At 47.1% G+C, this 18566-nt stretch overlaps 1 long non-coding RNA gene across 1 annotated transcript in view; it reads left to right on the forward strand.

Moving 5' to 3' along the window:
* Positions 1 to 733: 733 nt before the first annotated feature.
* The window catches only part of LOC127470619 (uncharacterized), a 55020-nt gene continuing 37187 nt past the window's right edge, over positions 734 to 18566 (forward strand). Inside the window, exons 1-2 of the long non-coding RNA XR_007904345.1 lie at positions 734 to 759; positions 3046 to 3148. This is a non-coding gene — a long non-coding RNA (uncharacterized LOC127470619). The remainder of the gene's footprint in view (positions 760 to 3045; positions 3149 to 18566) is intronic.

The following is an 18566-nucleotide window of genomic DNA, read 5'->3' on the forward strand; positions in this document are numbered from 1 at the left end:
ATTACCTAATTAACTGCAAGGCACAGTTGCAATTTTCATCCAAGATCATAAAAACCCCTCGGAAGGTGGATTTTGCAGAGGTGGAGCTGCAGCAGCAGGGGGACGAGCAGCTTGATTTCTGCCAGACAATGTGGAAACTGCAAAGGGCATCACAGGGCAGCGTGTGGCAAACAGGGGTGGAATTCATGCTGGTTTGCAGCACTGTCCAGGGCCTCATTTTTGTGGGTGCTTCAGTTCACCCAGTGGCCAGACATCCTTCCCACAGTGTGCCCTTTGTCTGCCTTGCTTTTTCGCTGTGACCCAGAGCCCTGGGTCGTGTCTTTCAGGCATATCTTTGAGACAGGTACTGCCAGAAACTTAGACCTGGCTGCAGGGGCTGCCTTTTTTTTTTATTCTTTTTCTTTTTTTTTCTGCTGAGCAAGAGGGTTATGCTCTCAGCAGCCTCACAGGATAACCTTACACCTGAAAATCTGCAAGATCAGAAAGGTTCTGAGCGTGATGTGCAGTTGATGGCAAATGCACAGCTCACACACACAGTCATTCATGCAGCCAAAGTGTAGATTATCTCAAAACATGCATTCAGGAGGAAGCATTTACTGCTGGTCCCCTTCTAGACCGTTCTGTTTGTTTTTAAAAAGAGACTTCTCTAATAATAAAATGTATTTACTGCAGGTTTTCCCTCCCTCTCGTCGTTGCTGGCAGGAGGACTGGAGAGCTGTGGTCAGTGGCACTGCTGAAGGACGTGTGGGCTGACACACAGTAAGTCTGCTACAGCAAATATTGCAGGATTTCCACCAGAGGCAAAGCAAATCACATATTTGCCAGTGGTGCTGCAGGTCAAGCACAAAGTTCTGCCAAGTCCCCCAGTCTGAGCAGGAACAGAAATCCAGGCAGCAAAGGGATGCAGCAAAGGGGACTGACTGACTGACTGACTGACTGACTGACTGACTTAGCTGCCTGCCCAGTTTCATTTTGTTACCTACTTATGTCTGTTTTTCTGTACTTCCTGGGTTGCCTTTGCATTCAGGTCCTATCAAGTTGGCTCTTTCCCAAATGCATTACACTCACATAAAAAAAATAAAAGCATTTTGCAATGCTAGAGCTGCTCGTTCCCTGGAAGGTCCTAGAACGTCGTGAGTAAAAGCCAGAGACTCTCCAGGAGACATTAGGAAAGCCATTTGTCTCTAAAATAATCTGGGGCAAGAAAGCAGTAAATATAATCAGACTCATCTACAAGAGCAAGAGTTTGAGAATACTCTGGGGAAATAAGAGAGGTTGGGGCTCTGCTCAGTGAGACATCAGTGAGCAACTAAAAACATCCTGTAAATGTGTGTGTCTGGCAACAATAGGGTAAGAAAAAGGCAAATATTTCTAGACTGGCTTTATCAGGTGGAATTCTTTGGGTCATCCACAGAGCAGAGTGGAATTAAATAACACGTACATGGAACCCAGCACTTCCTCGTGCAAGGAAGCAGCCCCTTCTAGAGGGGCTATGAAAATGTTTCCCATTTCCTGGAGAGCCTTAATGTGAGAGCTTTCTTAGGCTGTGTTTGTAGCACCTGTTGGAGCCTGTATATGTGAGATGTAAAAAGTTTTTAATGTGCAGCAAACCCAGAAACGCTCCCCCCATGTGTGCCTGAGATACTGTGATTAAAAATGCTCCCACAGAGAGAAAAATAAAAACAACAGTCCAGGAACTCCCTGATCAAAGATATTTATGCCCTGAGTTGTAAAACTAGCCAAGCTCCCCAAAGAAACAGCAGTAACAGAATTTAGCTGCTGGAACCCAAAGACGCATTGTTCTGATTTAATAATTAATGTGGAGTTAATTGAGGCTTTTACTGAAGTGAAACAGGATAAAAGAACCCCGGCAGTGTGGACACCAGGATTCTCTGAGAGCAGGTTCATTCTGCTCCCCTGTGACCCCTCCTCACTCCCACTGCCCCCCTCCCTTTCCCTTTCCCCAAAAAATGGGTGTGGGGTTGATGCTTCTGCTGTTCTGTTCCCAAAACAAGGGGGCTGGGAAGACAATCCTGGAACCATCTGGGGATGGGGAATGGGGCAGCCATGAGAGAACCAAGTGTGCTGAGTGGAGCTTTCCTCCTTCCCTCTCCTGGGCTATTATTTGACAGGGATTTTCCATATATGCTGGGAGCTGGGAATTCCTGAGCCGTGCAGCAGTGGCACAGGATGCCTTCAAAGGGCAGCAAAGCAGGGAGAGACACAGGGAGAAGCTGGCTCTGTGTTATCTTCTGGAAAGTAAATAATGGCACGGGTTTATGGCTTACAGTTTAGTGCTTTAGAAATTGAGTCACCTGGAACAAAGTGGCTTTTAACCCCTTGGAGTATGGGCAACGTGAGTAAACACCACCCAGGTTTGTGGGGGAAAATGGCCAGGTTTTGGTGTCAGGGTTGTTGGTTACCAGAGAATGGAATGATCAGAGAACCCTTCAGATTTAGGGCATGGCTGCTGGTCTTTAGAGCCTCTGGGAGAAAGGCTGGTGTGCCCTTCATCAATCCCTTCTGTTATGGATACCAGTTTTGGTGAGGAGAGGGGAAGCAGGGGCACTGCTGGGACTCAGAGCTGAACTGGAGTTTTGTCCAACAAACCCTCATGCACACACAGAATCAAACTTATACACGAACACTGAAGGAGTTTTACTTCCTTCCTCATCCCCAGCCTTGTTATTCAAGTGGTTTATTAGGGAGGTCCCACAGTGGTGGCCAAAATTACTCCAGCAGTGCTGACCCAGAGTTCAGTTCTCCCTCACTTCCCATTTTCAGTTGCCACTTTCTGGCTTTCCCAACTGGAGTCTCTGTGATTTGCATCCCTTGGCACTTCCAGTCACCACTCACCCTCTCCTCTATCATATTGCAAAGAAAGGAGTGAGTGCTTTATCCATGCCATGACATTCCAATCGAGGCCTTGTAGCTGGAAGTGGGACTATATTGGAAATAAAGTGGGAGAACCTTTGCCCATTTTCCCGTTCAGCACCTGCCTCTGAGGTGGAACTTTTTATTTAGGTTTTCCCTTTATTATTTTAGGTTCACTGAACACCGGGAGTGAAAACTCCTGCTTGGAGCACAAGGAAACAAAGCAAAGCTCCTCTGCATTGCTGATGTTCCATGGGATCACAGCAGAAGTGAGGTATGCAGCACTCCTTTCTCACTTGGGAATCTTTGAAAATGGAATGCTGGAACGCTGGGCCTTTTCCTCTCCAAATGAGTGGGGTGACATAAAAGATTGCTAAGCTTGCAGAAAGTGCTTTTTCACCACCTCTAAGCCCTGAAAACCACCCAGGGCGTCATCTCCAGTGTCTGTGCTGTCCTTGGCACACCTGCCTCCAGACCTCCCTTGAGTTTCCATGCTGGAGACAGTTACAGCCCCCTTAAACTCTGACAAACTCACCCCTCTTTCTGAATATATAGTTGAGAAAATGAAGTGTATCACAAAGCAAGCACTGTGTACACATCCAGGAATCCACTGCGCTCCCACCTTCTGCTCCACATGGATTGGAAGGAGTCAGGGGGTGCTGCCAGGGATGGAGTTTGCACAGGGAAGCATGGTGGTAAACTGCTCCTGCTCTCACTGTGGGTGCTGGTTTGGGATCTGGCAGCATCCAGGGCACACACATCCTGATTGTGGAATGGGGACTCTGGATAAAGCCACACAGCCAGTTAATGTACCATCTAAAAACTACTTCTGTACCCTGAAGAGATTAGTGTCTGTCATTTGGGCTTTTACTTTAGAGCCTAATAGCTGGAGATTTAATCCCTTATTCAGAGAAGTAATTATTGCTCATATAAATAGGTCTGTTGGAGTCAGTGAGCTGAGCTCCCCGAGGGGAGGGATAGTCACTTTTACCAATCCAAGTCTCCACAGTGTTGGGCAGTGAGGGCAGTACTTAGTGCATAAAGGAATGGTGGGGTGGGTCACACTTTCTCCGTGGAAATGTGTGGAAACGTTCAGGTTTGGGTGCTGGCTGGGGCTCCAGCTTCATGGGATAAATCCATCTGCCAGGGATGTCTGGATGGCAGGACATGGTTCTTCCTGAAATGGTTCTTCCTGCACTGTGAGCCTGCTTTGGAGCTGGGGTCTGAGTTTCCAAATCCCACAGGTAGTCACCACAAGAGCACCTGGCAGGGCTTTGATGAAGGAATTTGGAGCTGTAGCTTTGCCCACTGAATAGAAAAGTGCAATAACATGACTTTTAACTGTTAAAATAAATACATTAGATGTGATTTCTGTGGTCTGAAGGCTTGCAGGAATTTCTAATGTGTTGTTTCTTCCCTGCCTATACCAGTTGGAGCTGGGTCTGAGGGGGCTCCTGCAGCACTCACACCCTTGTCTCAAAGAGAATTCCTGGCAGTGGTGCTGGGGGTGTTGTGCCAGGCCAGGAACGAGCCATGTGCAGCAACAGAGCTGTGATTTCTTCCTTCCTCCCACCTCCATGTGGGGGGACTCCATCAGCCATCAAACAAAACATTGGAGCACAGGGCACATCTCTGAGGGTGGAAAAGGGGACACTGGGCACTCGGAGAGAGAGGAAGGACCACAAAGAACAAAACCTGAACATAATCAGACATTTCTCGAGGCTCCCATGAGCAGAGTATTTCTGTGCCTGCTGCGAGGGAGCACTTGAGGCACATCCCTGTTTATTAAAAAGGGATGCTTGTTTTCATCTGGGTGCATGGTGCAGGTGGGGTTCAAAGAAAAGGAAGGTGTGTGGGATGAGGATCTGGTTGTGGTCAGTGTTTCCAAAGAAGCCAATTTAAGAAAAAAAAAACCAAAACAACAATCCCCAAATAACATGCACCTGTGGGATGTTATTTATTTGCATCCCATGGTAGCCAGAAGCCTTGTCACAGATTAGAACCACAGTGCAACACACTGAGCTCTTGCTCCTCCAGGACCTTTAAATCCTTGTGAGTGTCTTTTCATTTCTCATTTTAATTTTTGGTCCTTGTTTTGTTTGGTTTTGGGGTTTTTTTTTTCCTTTGTTGATGCTGGTTTGATTTTTTTATAATATTGTCACTTCCTCTGGAGTTTTACTGATTCTGCATTTGGGTGAGATTTTGAACTGCAGCTGGTGGTGCTTTAGCTCTGTTACCATTTAAGATAATAACTGGTCTAATTCTGTTCACATCATACTGGCTTCTGCAGGAATGGAGTTAAACCAATACTGGTAGGTTTGGAAAACTATTTGGAAGTGTGTGCCAAACCCCTGGAGGGTTTGCCTTTTAGAAACACAGAAATGAGGAGAAAAGATCTGGTCCAGAAATGAGGAGAAAAGATCTGATGCAGTTCTGAAACTGTCCATTGTATGACCCGAGGCAACTCCTTTCATTTCTCTGTGCCACAGTTTATCTATCAAAGAAAACAGGGATAAGCTACAAAATACCTGTTTATCTCTTGCAATAGTTTGGGAAATCTAGTAGATGTTGGTAATAAGCTTTTGGTCCTGTAAAAGTAACAAAATGCAGTATTATTTACACAATTCACGTTTCCTTTTTCATGTAATTGACACCGTTATGGTGCCGTTTGGAATTATTGAAACAGAGTTTAACAGAGCCTTGATTCTGGAAGGTTGGAGGTTCTAACGAGACTCAAATTTGGGAGTTTCTCTTTTGTTTGCTTAGGCAGCTGAATTAAGTCTCGTTGGGCATGACCCCCAGGCAGGTCACAGTGACCTGTTCTCCACAGCACCAGCCCTGGGGGCCACCCTTGGGCTGACAGGTGACCTTTGGCTGTGTCTTCTGCCTTCCTGCAGGTGATTCTGTGGTGTTGGCTTAGGCAGTGTAGAGAAGGACGTTCACTGTGCTGTGGTTTTATATGAAAACTGGTCCATGAGCAAAATAAATCACAGCCCCAGCTGGGGCTGGGGCTTTGGAATCAAGCAGCACTGGCAAACGAGCCTTGCTTGGGGAGATTTATTGAAAATGAATCCTGTACTCACACCAATAGATGTGATCTCTGTGTGCTTTCCTGTACCTGTACCTGTGTGGGTATTAGGCAGGTAGAGCTCTAAAGGTCATGGAGTAACCATATAAAGGTCTAGGGAAGAAATGAACAAAAAAGACAAGGAAAGTATTTCCTTATCCAGTGAGAAAGTGAAAATAAATCCAAAAAAAAAAAAAAAAAGGGGAGGAAGAAAAGCCAGACACATACATTCTAGGAGCTGGACTGGAGGCACACACAGGGACATGTGTGGCTCCTGAGATTTTATCAGGACTGTGGTTCTGTTCCCCTAGAATGTCAGACTGGATGAGGGGAGCAGATCCCAGATGAAGTCTCCTCTTGAGGTCCCACAGACCTCTTGGAGGGCCCAGTGGGCACATGTGCACCAGGGAGGAATCATGCTATACAGAGGGGAAGGATTCAGTTCAGGCTTTGAAATACCTAAAGGGGGATGAACACTTTAAAATTAAAATTATTAATTAATATTATTTATTTTTGTTTTATATATATAATATATATATATAATAATTTAATTAAAAATAATTTTTAAAAAATTTACAAAATCTCCTGTCCACAAAAAAAAAATCCTTTGCCTCCATGTAGGAGAGGGGAGACTGGGAACTGCACAGAGTGTGGGATGTAAGAGCAAACTGTAACCCAGTGAATTAGTCTTAACTATCGCGAAAACAGCACTTGTGTAAATGAGGCCCCCGAGGGCCGATAACCGAGCAGTAAAATGTTACAGGAGGGAAGTAAGTCAGGGCCATAAACCCGGGAATCAGGAGCTGGGAGCCGGGATCTGAGGCATAAAAGAGGCGAGATTAAAGGATGACAGATGAGGGCTGCGAAGGAGGCACCGATCCTTCCCAGCCCGGAGGATTCGGATCCCCGGGGCCCAAGGACAGGCCTGTTCCTCTGGGAACGTTCCCAGGTGCCAGGGAATGACTGAGACACCCACCCAGGACCCGTGAGCAGAGGAGGGGAGTGAGGGATGGATGATAAATAAAATAAGGAAATATAATCAAATCAACATTGAGTGTATTTGATTTAGGAGGACACCAATGAATAGAGAAGGGGAGGAAAGCAGCAGGGTGAGAGTTGCTGTAGGATGGGACTGTGGCTTGAGTGAGATATAGTGCAGGCCCTAAATTATCATCATCATTACTTTTTGGCTGGGCTGTGCTGTGACATCAATACCAATTTACACTCTGGGTGAGTAGCACTTACTACCTTCTTGTCTTCATAAATTGTGCATTGTCCTTATTTATTTGCTTCCCTGTCCCCTTCCTCTCTTCCTGCATTGCCTCTCTCCTTCTTTATAAGCGTGATGGGGATGGTGCACCCTTGCTATGCCCTTGATGAGTTTGACACTTAACCCCAGTTATGGATCCCCAGCTCCACTGTCCTTTGAGCCAGGTGTGGGAATGTTTCCTTTCTCGTGGTACAAAAGGTTGGCATTGCTCTTGATAGGCTTGTTAGCAACTGGTTTCTTCTGTCATCATGCAGCTGGTATTTCCATGATACCTCATGCTACTCATGTCCAGCCAGGAGTTGGTACATTGGCTGTTCTGAGTCAAAGCCTCCTTCTTGATATCATACAGAATGTGTGCACAGATCATAGTTTTTACACTCACTGTCCCTCCAAATTTAGGAAAGCCGCCTCATATTGTGAAGTCCCACAGAAGTGCTGCTGTGGTGTCTTCAAAATACCTTCATTGCCAGGGAAAGGGAGGACTTATTCTCTATCTTACAGACTGTCAGATGAGCTCTTTAGGTTCTCCTGATCATTGGTACAAAGGAGGGTAGGACAGCAGCAAGGGAACAGAGGATGCACTGGTTTCCACTGATGGTTTATGCTACACCCCTGGATTTTATACTGAAACAGCTGAGTTCTGCATGTTCTACTGTTCTGGCTTTGTGACTGGGTCAGTAATTAAATGAATTAGACAAAGTCCATTTGGATGTGAATGTGTGCCAACTTCCTTTTCAAGTTTCATTTGAAAGTCTGATAGAAATTAAACTGGAAAAAGTCTGGTTCGAAACACGAATTCTCTTTCAGCTGCTTCAAAATCACACCTTAAACTGCTCTGATATCCCTCAGCATATGGGACAACCCTTAATCTCCCCACGAACTGAAGCCTGGCTGTCAGAGGGGCAGATGGTAAAGCTGAAAGTAGGAGTTCTCAGTCACCTGTCTGTGGTGTGGTGGTGGACAGCTCTTGGCTGTGGCCGGAGTGTGGAGCAGGAGGACAGAGCTGGTACTGACTGGGCTTTTTTCGGAGTGTGGTGCCCAAATTCCCCCACCCAGAGCTGTTCTCCCACAACAAAACCCAGGGATGGGGGGGATGACACACCATCGGGGTGCTGGGAGCAAGGACTCACCCACAGCCCCATTTAGCTGGGCAGGGATTTCTGTCTGTGCAGGCACCACTGGTGCATGTGAGGGTGCAGAAAATGCAAAACTAACAGTGGTAAACTCGAGAGATAGAGAGAATTTGGGCGTGCCTTGGTCATGTGTGGTACTTCATGTGGCACACAGGTGCCAGTGATGGGCAGTGTCACTGCCAGGGGAAGGACAGAGACTTCTCCTGTGCTAAAGGATTGCAGATTTAATCCAACAAAACCTGCTCCTGTTTAACTCCAATTCCCAATTCTGCACCCAGCTGAATGTCTATTACTAAATACAAGAAATAGGATGTTTCTTCCTGATTCCTGTATGATCAGTTCATGCTCTGATGCTTACAGCCAACAGAACACAAAGTTGGGAATTTGCTTTCTTTTGAGAATCTCCTTTGCTGTAAAGAAAACAGATTCAGAGGGCGTATAAAGAACCTCAGTGCTGGTGCCTGCCTAGAGGAAACAGGCAACAGAGGGATAGACTGGGAAAAGAAAAAAGCCAGTGACCTTATTTAGGGGTAGTAGATTTAATAATCTCTAATGGAATTACTGGTGAGGAATCTACATGCTCATCCCTTTCCTGTAAGAGGTTTTTTGCTTGGTTGTTTGTTGTTTTATTTTTTTCTCCTTCCCTTCTCTCTAGCCTGCCTTCTCCTGCAGGGAATCAGTCTGTATAAGCCATCCTCCCAGGAAAGCAGCTGCATGGTGGTACCCCAGCTGTAAGGTCGTGCCCCAGCATAATCCATTATGAGACAGTGAGCTGGAATATGCTTAACCCTGTACAGGTGCACAGGGAAGGAGAAGATGGATGCAAGGAACTAATTTTTTTTCCCTATGCAGGGGCAGGGAGGAGGCACCAGCTCTGAAACTCCTTCCACACACTGTGTGGTGCTGTGGGAATCTAGTCCAGACTAGAAGGGAGTCTTGCCCCAGGCACTGTGCCCTGGGGAGCAGCTGCCACTGCTGAGCCCTCCTTCAGCTCCCCAACCCGGAGATTTGCAACTGCAGCTTTTCCCTACAGTTGTAATAATGCAAATTAATTGCCAGGATGCAGCAAAGAAAGCTGAATCACCTGCCAAAGCGATGGAGCAGCTCCTTCATTTCCATTTTCTGCCTGCACAAAGGTGGAGTAGGAATTAAAATCCCGGGGAGCACTTGCCACCCTCTGGGGCTGGAGCTGAGTGATGGAAATATTTGGAACTTCACTGTTGCTCTGTGGCTTGCTTGATTTGAGCGAAGCAGGAGGTGTGGGGACCTCCCTGGTGCCCCATGCAGAGTGACATGCCTTTCTTAAACGCTGCTTTAGTAAATATTCTGGGGAAATACTGGGTAAAAAAAACTGCCGTGTGAGATTTTCCTGCAGGGAATTTTCCAGGACTTGTTTGGTGGCAAGGGAATCTCCCTGCAGACAATGGCATGAGAGTAGAGTCGTTTCAGTTCTTATTGATGGTGTGGTCTTGGACAAATATGAAAGAATAACTTGGCCAGAGGTGGTGGTTTGGTGGGCAGTAGATACCCCACCCCAAAAGACATAAAACCAGCAGTGTCAGCTTTTAAGCTTGGATTTTCCAAGAATGAACGTTGAGAAGATGAAATGTGTGATTAGTTCACTGTGTTAAGGGACTGCAACCCTTTTCCTGATGCAGACAAGCGACAAATGAACTTATTTAAAATTCATTGTTTAGTTTGAATTGGTATTATGGAAAAAAGACTTTCCCCAATTTCATTTCTAAATCTCAATCCACCTAAAACCTCTGTACAATGGCCCCATTGTGCTCACTACCACCAGCAGTTAGTAATTCTTAGCTGGAATTAGATGGTTAGGCCCTGATCCAGTGGTGGGTAACTTTTCTCAGGGATTATCTGAACCAAGATCTGGACTCATCTGGGTGGAGTTGTTTGTAAACAGCAAGTTGTCTGCTAGACCCAAGGTGTTAATGAACTCGGTGGTGTGGCCACTGGTTGTGGCTTCTGTGGTGCAGCCAGCCTGGACCAGGGCACAGGCAGTTTTGTTGTGCCCAGAGTTGGCTCATCCCAAGCTTCTCACGCTCCAGAGGCACAGTTACCTCACCCCCCCATTCCTGGGCTCGCTGGCAGAGGTGACAGGGCTGTCCCTGGGGCCCTGGGGATGGGCTCACGCTGTGAACACTCCACCTCTTTGCTCTGGAGGCTGCAGCATTCTGCCAATCCCGGGTCTGACAGCCCAACTTCTCCCTCCTGCCCTCCCCGTGACCCCGGCGTGGTCTGGGGGAGCCACTCCTCCCCAAGGTCACCCATCATTCATGTGGTGTCGTGCTGTGTCATTCACCACGAGCCACTGAACTGATATGATGAATGGGGAAGGGTCAGTTCGAGCCCTCACCCCAGGAACAAATTTGTGGGGCCACCACTGTCATTTTTGTAGGGTCTGTGCAGAGCCCTCCAGGCTTTCTGCCTCCAGAATGAACAGCTCATCCCTGAAAGGAACTTAGCTTTTTCCTCAGGGTTTTTTTTTTTTTCCCCCTCCCTCAACTCCAGGAGAAGGGATGAGAAGCATTTGCAGTTCTGTAAAAATTATGAGCACAAAGGGTAATCCATCTAATTGATAAGTAGCCTCAAATATCATTTTGCAAGAGTTTATAATGTGGCACTGAAATCGCTGAAACTTGGCATTCAAAACTCATCTAGGGAGCAACTCTCTTCTTCCCATCTCCCTTTTCAAAAAGATTATTTTCTCCCATCATCTTGGACCTCTTCTGCTCCACACTCCCCCCCCCTCCCCTCTACCCCCAAAGTTGTAATTCCTGGTGGAGTTTCTCAGTGAGCAATTACTCCTGAGAGCTCTGAGCTCTGCCATTTTTTTTTCTCCCAGTGGGAGCTGCATCCCAGCATTTTTCTGGAACTAAAAAAAAAAAAAAAGAATAGTTTCTCAGGATTTTCTTGCCTGAAACAAATGCACGAATGGCTTGATTTCTGCAGTGCTGTGTTCTTTTGTACCCATGACCCACATGTCAGTTAAATCATGTCTGATGAGAGCCCGCAAAAATGCCTTTAAGACAATTAATTTCCATTTTAGATCAGAAAATAACCCTGTTTACTTAAGGGTTTTACTCCCTGGCCATACCAGTGTAATTGAAGCCATATAACTGCACTAAGCTCTGCTAGAATAAAGCCTGTGTCATGATGGTAGAGCTGCATCCTTTTAAGGGTTGTACTGACAGAACTGAGTTGTTCTCTCCCTCCCAGATATGATATTGGTATGCTAAAAACCTCTGGGTGAGCTGTGGGATGGACTGAGCAGGTGGCTTTCACCATGAGGTGAGAAGTCTCTCACCCCTTCTTAGGCAAAGTCCTCAGTGAAGTCAACGACAGATCTGCCAGGACTCTTGTTCCCTCCTGGTCTCTGTGACTAAAATTCTCCACACTTTATCTCACTGTCGTTTTTTTATTCACCTCTCTTGGCATCCTGTCCCTGGCCAACAGGTTCCTGCACTCTGGGATGTGCTCAGGTAAAATCACCTCAGACTCTGCTGGAAGGTTTGCCTTCCTCGGGTCTGCAGCATCAACACAAAGCCCCTTTCTCGTGTTTCTATAACGCCAAAACAGCTTAAATTTTAATAATAAAATACTGCAGGTATTCACACTATGGATTAGGCCCCGCTCAGCCGCTTAGGAGAAGCAAACATAATTTAAATGGCAGATAGTTTTGTCATTTGAAAATTAGCTACTCTGTATCTGAAATAACCCTTTTTTTTTTTTGTGGGTGTTGGCATGGAAACAAGTACAGCCTGCAAGTCCTTCTCGAGACACCTCTGTAACTCCAGCAGAAGTCAATGGGAACATGTGGAAAGGCTCTGCTGCTCTGAAAATCAGATGTCAAATAGCTCACTTTTATCCTCAAAAAGTACCCGATTTTGAAAATTAGCTTCATTCTGAAGAGAGTCTTTCTTGAAGTAGTGACTTGGAACAGTTTGAAGTCAGGATGTGTATTCAGAGGTTGAATATTTCAGGCATAACAGCTCCTTCCACCCCGTGTAATTCCTATGTATGGCATTAACAACGAGATCCAATGTGTCTTGCATCCAAGTGGACACAATTCCAGGTCAGTAGGTGTCATTTATCTTTATGCTGGAGCTGAATATTCTTTGGGACATTGTGCTTCTTTTCTCAATCCTTGTAATATCAAGTAGAAGGGGACTTTGATAACCTTGGGAAGTTTTGTCCCATTTTTGGATCAGTGTTAAGCTGAGCCCAGTCAGATATTTTGTAGCTTGCTCCTGTGCTTAATTTTTTTAATGCAAAGCTAATTCAAGAGGAGGGGGAAAAAGTCTTCTTCTCAACGTATGACTTGATGATATGGGGCACAAAACACCATCATTTTGTGATGAGAAGTGATGGTACAGGACTGAAATGTCATAGCTTGAGATACAATCTGTCTTTCCCTTCCCAAAACGATTTCCAGGAAGGCAAAACTGAAAGTGGGACCACGATGATAAATGAGTGCGATTTTTAACTGTCTTGTTGAAATACAAAAAGCCTTTCCTCTTACATAGGAAATATTTTTAACTGTTTGAAAATGAAGCCAGAAGGAGGGAAACCTGTCAGGTCAGACAAGGTGGTAATTAAAACACACTCCTAGTCCTAATGGAGTTTTTAACTGGCTGGCTTTTGTGGGATTGCATCAGATCTGCTGATCAAGGGAAGTGCTGACAGAGGGGAAAAAGGAACCTGCACAGGGGAAACAACTTCCACCATCCTCCTTGCTTTGCCAGGGAAACAACTGATCTCTGTGTGAGGGAACAGGAGGATAAAATGCTTTCCCCAGTTCCACCTCCTGCACAGCGGGGGCCCATTTCTCCTAAGGATGGTCCATCCTGCTGAGAGAGATGAGCAGAGGACACCAGGGGTTTGAGGGATAAACAGGGGGAAAACTGAATCAGGAAACCACCTGCTTGGTGCCAAAGCCTGTCTCCTGGGAAAGGTCTTGCCAGGTGTGGAGAATCAGCTGGCAGATGTGGCTTGAAGGGATGGGGCTCTGATAGTGACTTCATCCCTTTCCCACCCCGCCAGTGCCCGGAGAATCTTTGCTGCTCAAAGGGAGCAAAGATTCTCCAAGGAGACGTGGCACTTGATGATTTAGAAGTCTTTTCCTAGCCACCTGTATCTGTGTGTCCAGGGGTCAAAAGAGGAATGTGAAAAGCTCGGGATGGAAACCTTTTGTAGCTAAAATACCCAGAAAATCACCGACGTTGACGTGCAGATTGCCAGGAATGGGGCACTGCCCTGTGCTGGCGCTGTTTGAGCACCATAAGTGGCAGCAACGCACGTGATGGTCCACGGGTGCCCTGTGGGACACTGCCCCTTTGTCCTGAGAACCCCTGTGGGTACAGACGGCCAAAGTCCAGCGCCGTGAGCTCTGTGAGCGCCCGCGTGCCGGCGGTGACCGTGTCTGCACGGCCAACTTCATGTTTGATTTTGGCTCTTTGGCGAGGTGCCCAGGGGTGCTGCACGGCACATCTGTGCCGGGTACATGCACTCTGTGTGCCTGGCTCTCCTCCTCCTGCTCCCTGCCGGGCTTCTCCAGCCTGGAATGCTGGGGGGGGTGGTTTCCTCGGTGTGCGTTTCCCTGCAAACCCCCGTTCCTGCACATCCCAGTGATCACAGAATCACAGAATCAGCTGGGTTGGAAGGGACCTCCCAGATCATCAAGTCCAACCCTTGATCCACCACTGCTGTGGCTACTAGACCATGGCACTGATGCCACATCCAGTCTTATCTTAAAAACCTCCAGGGATGGAGAATCCACCCCTTCCCTGGGCAGCCCATTCCAATGGCTGAGCACTCTCTCTGGAAAGAAATTCTTCCTAATATCCAACCTAAACCTCCCCTGGCACAGCTGAAGACCCAGCCCTCTTGTCTTGCTGATGGTTGTCTGGGAAAAGAGACCAACCCCCCCCCGGCTCCCCCCTCCTGTCAGGGAGTTGCAGAGAGTGAGGAGGTTTCCCCTGAGCCTCCTCTTCTCCAGGCTGAACAGCCCCAGCTCCCTCAGCCTCTCCTCACAGCACTTGTGCTCCAGTCCCTTCCCCAGCCTCGTTGCTCTTCTCTGGACCTGCTCCAGCCCCTCCATGTCCTTCCTGAGCTGAGGGCCCAGAACTGGACACAGCACTCCAGGGGTGGCCTCACCAGCGCTGAGTCCAGGGGCAGAATCACCTCCCTGGCCCTGTTGGCCACCCTGTTCCTGAGCCAGGCCAGGGTCCATTGGCCTTCTTGGCCACCTGGGCACACTCTGGCTCCTGTTCAGCTTCCTGTTGGTGCCGCCCCGACGCGGGCCCGAGGGGCTCCTGGGGCGGGGGGGCGCAGCTGGTTTGTTTTTTGGTTGTGGGTTTTATTTTATTTTATTTTATTCTATTTTATTTTATATTTTATTTATTTAATTTAATTTTATTTTATTTTATTTATTTATTTTATTTTATTTTATTTATTTTATTTTATTTTATTTTACTTTATTTTATTTTATTTTATTTTATTTTACTTTATTTTATTTTATTTTATTTTATTTTACTTTATTTTTATTTTAATTTTTTTTTTTGCGGGGTCGTGCTTTTCCAGGCTATCGCCCTTTTAATCCTCCCCCTCCCTCCCTCCCTCCCTCCCTCCGAGCTCCGGCCGCCCGGGGAGCCGCGTGGGCGGCGGGCGGGACGCGCCCGCAGCGCCCCGGGGGCGGCAGCGGCGGGGCCGCCGCGCTAATTGGGACGTGTCGGCGGCTCTGCAGCGTCTCGGCTCCGCCGCCGGGGCCGCTCCGACCGCGGCGGCGACGGCACAGCCCCGGGGGGGCCGAGCGGCGCCAGCCTGGGCACAGCCCGCGGGGCTCCATCCCTTCCCATTCCCCGCATCCCGCCGGGATGGCTCCGGGATGCTGCGAGACCCCCCCCCGGCTGTGGTGATGCAGGAGAGCAGGAAAACCCTCCCCTAATTCCCAGCCCCTTTGTTAAGTAATTGTGCGCCGCGGAGCCGTTCCCAGAGATGGCGCTGGGATTAGGGGAAAACCTCTCTCCCGTGCTGTTTTGATTTCATAGGAGAGATAATCGGATTACTCACAGAGTCGCTCTGATGTAGGGCCGTACGCGGGCAGGACAATACGGTATTGTTTTGTCTCCCTGTGGATTCACACAGTATACACCTGGAAACGTTATGGATCTAGAGCACGTATTTTCTGGTTATTTTTTTCCCTTAAAAAATGGTCTGTAGTCCCCACAGGGATTAAAAGAGAGCCTTTGCCGGGGGGGGGGGGGGGTTACAGGTCTGCAGGAAGGGCATGCATGAAATTATTGGGTTGGAAGGTTTAGTTTTCATGCTTTATGGACCTTTTGTGAGGTCAATTAAAAACTGAGCTGTGTAAATTTTTTTATATATATGTGCAATAATCCATAGTCCAAGGATGTGTATTATTCTTCCTGGCTGTATTGCTGACAATGTGCACTGTGGGTCCCAAGGTGAAAATTTTAAAAAGCTGTTTCCTACTGTGGTGAAAAGTTTAGGGAAGGTGGGTCAGTGCATGGCTTGGTGTCAGAAACTCTCATCTGTGGCTCTCCTTTAACTTTTTAGGCATAAATGTGAGGGTTTTGTTGCCAGTAGAGTGTAGTTTCCAGAGGAACTGGGAGTATGGGTTATACTGGCTTGGAAGATAAAGCTTGCATTAGGTTTGGCTACTAAAGTAAGGGGGAAATGCAGATTTGGGATGAATGAAATATGAAAGAGGGAGGAGAGTCAGAAGGACTATTATTATTATTATTATTATTGCTCTTTTTTCACAAGAGCTATGGATGCTTATATCCTCTCAGTAGATAAGGCTGTGTCAGGTGCCTAAACTGAAGCACCCAAGTTTGAAAATGACCCCCTTCCTGGCTCGTTGTCAAGGTCACAACAGCTCATGATAAATCTGGAAACAGGAGGCAGGAGTTCCAACCCCTGAGTCCTTTCCCTGAGGCAGGAGGGAAGGGAACCACGGAGCCGTAACTCGAGGAAGAAGCAGCACCACAATGAAGATGGTGCAGGAGCCAACTTAAGATGCCTGGAAGGGAGAAGCACAGAGCTAGAACTGGGAAGATGAAGGACCTCATTGAACCTGAAGTGCCTCATTAGGTGCAGTACAGGGTGTGCTTGCACAGTGGTGGATTTCTCAGGAGATTCGTGCAAAGCTCAGACCGGGAAGGGTGGGAGAAATTATGGAAAACAGAAATATTGAAGTCAAGTATCACATATAAAGAAAAGAACAGAATTTAATTATTTTATGCTTAGTAGGTGGTAAGTGGCATGAATGGTCCACTTTGGAACAGTCTGGTCATGTGGAGCTGCCCATGTGTAAGGAAACGGAGTTGTTTGTCTGCTCTTCCTGCCTCTTGATCCCAAAATGCCAAATGCCTCGCTGCGTGCCTTTGTTTTTTTCCACAGACAAGTTGAGGGTAATAGGTTGATTTCTCTGAGTCTTTGTGCACAGAATTATAAGGCAGCAAATATCCGTCGGCTTGAACGCCGCGAAGTAAAAACAAAGGCAGAGTAGATGGAAGAAATTGATTTGGAAATTCAGCCATGTATTGAAATATTCAAGAATATCGAGTAGCAAAATGTTTTTATGAGGTTCTTGGTACTTTGGGGCACTACTCCTAAAGAATGTTTTGCTGTTTGGTTTTGCTTTTTTTTATATGACTGCCCCGCACATCAGAAATCACACTCACATTTGCCTGTGTTTGGGGCTTCCCTGGCTCCCCCCAGTACTCTCAGGAAGCTGAGACAGGGCATTTGCCAAATGTTTCCTGGGCTTGGGGTGCTGGTTGGTATCACTGTGCAGAGAAACATCAAGAATTAAATCCATGGCATGCTGTTATACAGGGGGGAAAAAAAGAGAAAGGGATCTGGGGAAGGACATCTGCTGGGTGTGCTGACCTCTTAGGGAGAGAGTGACTGAGGGACTCGTGCCAGAGCCGCCGCTCCAGTGTGGAGATTTCAGGATGTGCAAATAGGAAGTGCAGTGTTCCTTTTAAAGGGTCTCAGCCACGTGTGCTGCTTAATTTATCTTCCTGACTGCTCCTGCCCCGATAGCATTTGGCCTTGCAGGGCCATTTCTCTGTTATTATTCAGATTAAGCTGGCAAGGTTTGAGCAAGCGGTGCAGACCGGATTTCCAGGGGCTTGTTTGAGAGTGGTTTGCAACCAGAATACGAGTAGGAGCTGTCAGCCTGCTTTTAACTTTTAACTGGACGCTGAAATCCAGGTCTGTGTGGGATGTCAAGCAATTTCTTGGGGTGTCTGCTGCTTTTAAATCCATGGAAGCTCCTGTGCAAGTCCCGTTGCAGCCTTGCTCTCAACGTCTTGTTGTTGCTTCACCAGAAATTTGAAACACTTCTGCAGTTTGGCTTTACCTTGTTAGGCAAGCACTGGTTTTCAGCCAGGTGTCCCCATGAGGGATGGGATGAAGGAGTTGGGGGGGTGTGGAAATGTCACCAGGTTGGAGGGAGGGGTGTCCTCCCAGAGGCAGCATGGAGACAAATCCTGCCTGGGGCACGGCGCCAGCTTATTTTACAGGAAGCGTGGCCTTGGCAGGTGTTGATGGCAGCAAAACAAATTTGGAATAGGTCGTGATAAAGGGAGTTCTCTTGGGAAGTGGCGAAGGGAAGCAATAAATATCTTAAAACTGTTGGATCAGAGGAAGAGTGAGGATGGGCTTGTTGGAGCGCTCGGGCGCCGTCCTCCTGTGCCCCCAACACTGCAAGGCACTGGGGGCCTGGGTAAAGCCTAAGATTTCAGTTAAGGGTTTTTTTAATCCAGTATTTTTCTCTCCAAGGGCAAAAATTTACCTCTGCCGAGGATTTACTATAAATTTCCTGTGGTTTTGGGTCCCTGGGTCCTGAAGGGACTAAATGCAGCGAACCAGACGCCCTGATTTCAGGTCCCCTCTCAGCTGACCTGGCTTTGAACCTGGTGGCTCCATTTCATCCTTATTTCTGGGTCTTTCTGCAGCCAAGTATCATTCTGCTCACTTTTTTTTTCTGGTATCTCCTTCCAGTCATGATCTCAATCCTTTTTTTTTAAGAGACTTTAAAATGAACTAGATTATTTTTTTTCCTAGCCTAGTCTGTAGCTACAAACTGGAGAGTCCAAACTGGGAGTGAGGTGGTAAAAAAATTGAGAGTGGTGATGGCAAACAGCATGGGATATGTGAATTTGGGAGTGAG

The sequence above is a fragment of the Manacus candei genome, unplaced genomic scaffold, assembly GCF_025592945.1.
Source record: "Manacus candei isolate 608988 ecotype Guabito, Panama unplaced genomic scaffold, ASM2559294v1 h1tg000022l, whole genome shotgun sequence".
NCBI classification, from domain to species: Eukaryota; Metazoa; Chordata; class Aves; order Passeriformes; family Pipridae; genus Manacus; species Manacus candei.